Genomic DNA, 3688 nt, shown 5'->3' with positions numbered 1-3688 from the left:
AAAGTATGTTTTGGGACTAAGGATAATGGCAATGGGTTTAATGATGATGGTTGTGTTTGTGTTATGTTTGAGTCATGTTTGATGTGTTGATAAGTGATGATATAGTTAAATTCTATAAAGAATAGTGATTGACTAATACTTTGGTTGTGTTAGAATGGGAAATCATGTTGTAAGTTGAATTATGATATAAGGAATCATTTTGAGTGTGCTTTTGGAAAAATTTGGCATGTGTAGTCATTGATGAAATTTAAGTTAAATTACATTGTTTGGTGATAGATTAAATGTCTTGGGGCAAAAGAAAATCGATGACGAAAAGTCACGCCCTTTGGACATTGAAGATCATCGATGAAAAATTGAGTTAAATGGGCGTTTAATGTTAGTGTAAATAAATTCTAATGTAAATGAATTTAAATGACAAGTAAGAAAATAAAATACATTCATGGAAATTGTTTACGGAAGTATTCGATTTTGTGAATTTATGAATATTATGAATAAATCAGGAAGATTCAATAATGATTCAAGATGTTATATTAAAAATGTAGGAGAAGCACTCACTCAACTTCTCAGGAGCTCGTATAGTAGGAGCTTAAAGAGGGACTGCAAGAGGGGCCAACAACAACAAGGAAGAGCGAGTTGAGCTTCTGCAGCTGGTAGGTGTTCTATACCTACACTTTTTACGTAGCGTTAATTTACTAACTTATTAAATTCTTGGTCTTTGAGTCTATGGGTGAAACCACAAAGAGAGAGGATAAAGTGAAATAAACGAGAAATTAAAAATGGATTTGAGTACTTGACTGGGTTAAGAATATGGATTACACTAATAGACTTCGTTGATGATCATTCCTCGAACTTGATTAGCCGGTCCCGAATGCGGAGGCTAATGATGTTAGTAAGGTTTACTAACATCGGCATAATCATCCCTGAAAACGAGGGATACTGAACTTGATTAACTATTCGGGTAAGAATAGTTAATGATATTGATCGGTGCTGTCAATATCGGCAATCACACGAAACTTGATTAGCCGGTCCCGAATGCGGAGGCTAATGATGTTAGTAAGGTTTACTAACATCGGCATAATCATCCCTGAAAATGAGGGATGCTGAACTTGATTAACTATTCGGGTGAGAATAGTTAATGATATTGACTGGTGCTGTCAATATCGGCAATCACACGAAACTTGATTAGCCGGTCCCGAATGCGGAGGCTAATGATGTTAGTAAGGTTTACTAACATCGGCATAATCATCCCTGAAAATGAGGGATGCTGAACTTGATTAACTATTCGGGTGAGAATAGTTAATGATATTGACCGGTGCTGTCAATATTGGCAATCACACGAAACTTGATTAGCCGGTCCCGAATGCAGAGGCTAATGATGTTAGTAAGGTTTACTAACATCAGCATAATCATCCATCAGCATAATCATCCCTGAAAATGAGGGATACTGAATTTGATTAACTATTTGGGTGAGAATAGTTAATGATATCGACCGATGTTGTCGATATCGGCAATCACATGAAACCTGACTAGCTATTCCTGAAGTGAAAGCTAATGGTGTCAAGAATCTTGACATCAATATTTCCGGAAATATTCCTAGATATTATGGAAAGAAAAATCTGATTGGCTATTTCATGTTAGAAATAGTCGACAACATCAATCAGTGGTATTAATTTTGATGTTCACAATGAAATTGATTAGCCGATCCTGATATGGGAGACTAATAACACTAATGAAAATTTATTAGTGTCAGCATTCCCTTCCAAGTTTTAGGGGAGAGGTATTATAATGATATTTTCGATAGGGAATAATTAAAAATATTAATGAAATTGGGATTGACATCTTGATAGGATTATTCATTCGGCCTTGAAGAGGCGGATATTGATTGGAAATTATGGAATAAGATGGGCGGAGGAACTAGTTACCCGGTGATGGGCTAGTGGCATGAGTTTTGTTTTCTAATGACCGGAATATACAACTTGAGTTAACTTACTTGTGTGGTGTTAATATTGTCAGGATGACTGACTTATCAGATTATAAATGGAATGTTGGACGATACCTAATTGTTAAACAAAAATGGTAATTTATGTTTATGTTATGGATTATTGAAGAAAAAAAAAGAGAGAAACTGATGAAGATCTAATTCTTGTGAAGGATGGAGGCAAATATCGTATCGCTTGGGACGTGAGAATAGAAGTTCATTAACCATGGTAGGTGTTATACACTTAAGGAATGCAATGCTATATATATATATATATATATATATATATATATATATATATATATATATGATGTATTTTGAATTAATTAATGAATTGTAATTGATATAATTTGAGAATCATGTCCTGCGCACATGGAGGATGTCAAAGAAATTATGACTAATAATGTAAATATGTTGTAGTAAGGTTTCGTGTTGTTGCTGGCATGATAAGAATTTGGTGATAATTATACTAGTGTAATAAAATGCCAATAATTGTGATAGATAATGAAATTTGGCCTTAATTATAGTGGTCAAATGAGATTAGGTTGATGAATTAAATAGAATGATGTATGTATGGTATTCATATTATTTGAAGATGGATCAGATGTGAATATTGTGAAAATGATGGCAGGTTCCATAATAATGAGAGATTTTACTGAAAATCTAAAGAAACATTGGAATGTGTCGAAATGGGCACAAGAAATTTGTAAGTTGAATATATTTATAAACTAAAATTGGACCGAAATCATGACGAGTTTGACAACTTATATGGAAAAGCCATAATGGGTATAATAGATGTTGGGATTGAAATTAATATAAAGAGATAGAGTAAGAGGGAGAGAAATCACATGGTAGATATTATAATGGATTAAATGCGCTCGTGAGGTGAAACAAGACATAAAATGAAAATGTTGAATGATTCTAGGAAGGATGAATAGAGACGTAATAATGGAAGGATAAATGAGAATTTCAAGGAACTATGATTGCATATCGTTGAATGTATGTTTAATTACTTGTGCATGGATTGTGTGATTTTCCTTTTATGCTATATTTATTATATACATTGTGAAATTGCAGGTCCTTCAGATTCACGCCAGGAGTAGCGTTTTAGGTCCTCTAGTCTCCTTTTGTATGATTGAATAAGAAGATGAACATTAATGTATTTTGTCTTTAAGGAACTAAATGACTTAATATGTAATAGTACTCCTTTTACATTAAGTGTCGGATATAAAAATGTATTATTCTGTATTTGTAATCTTAGTTTGTTTACTTGCAATTGTTATGAATTATGTGTGTTAATGGGAAAGAAATGAGCATGCGAAATGTGAGGCATGTACCATGAATGATGTGTTGTTAAGGTTCTACATGATTATGATATGATTGAGAAATGAGTATAACTATACAGGATGATTGTCGATAACTTGGGACCTCCAGGTATAAAGGAAACTCTGCCGAAATTTCAGTGGAAATTTCGGCAACTCTCGAATAAGTTCGGTGATGAAAAAAAAAATACCCATTTTTTTAAAAGTTAAGGATCAAAGTTCTTTTATGAATGTACTAAATTACAGGGTGTTACACTAACACTTTGATTCAGAAATCATCAATGAAATTGCTTGCAGAGCTAACACTTGGATTCATCATCGCACACAGCCCTTGTTGACTCATAAATAATCAAGGAAAACTGAGTCGCTACGTATTTAGAAATCATTA

At 33.3% G+C, this 3688-nt stretch overlaps 1 long non-coding RNA gene across 1 annotated transcript; it reads left to right on the top strand.

Moving 5' to 3' along the window:
* The first annotated feature begins 605 nt into the window (after positions 1–605).
* LOC133677995 (uncharacterized) lies at positions 606–3321 on the top strand. Its single transcript, XR_009835882.1, has 3 exons — positions 606–650; positions 2152–2207; positions 3056–3321. It is a non-coding gene; the product is annotated as an uncharacterized LOC133677995 (long non-coding RNA).
* The last annotated feature ends 367 nt before the right edge of the window (positions 3322–3688 follow it).

This window comes from Populus nigra, chromosome 18, assembly GCF_951802175.1.
Source record: "Populus nigra chromosome 18, ddPopNigr1.1, whole genome shotgun sequence".
In the NCBI taxonomy this organism is placed as follows: Eukaryota; Viridiplantae; Streptophyta; class Magnoliopsida; order Malpighiales; family Salicaceae; genus Populus; species Populus nigra.
Note: the sequence above shows the minus strand (reverse complement) of the source record. Positions and strands in the feature narration are given on the sequence as shown.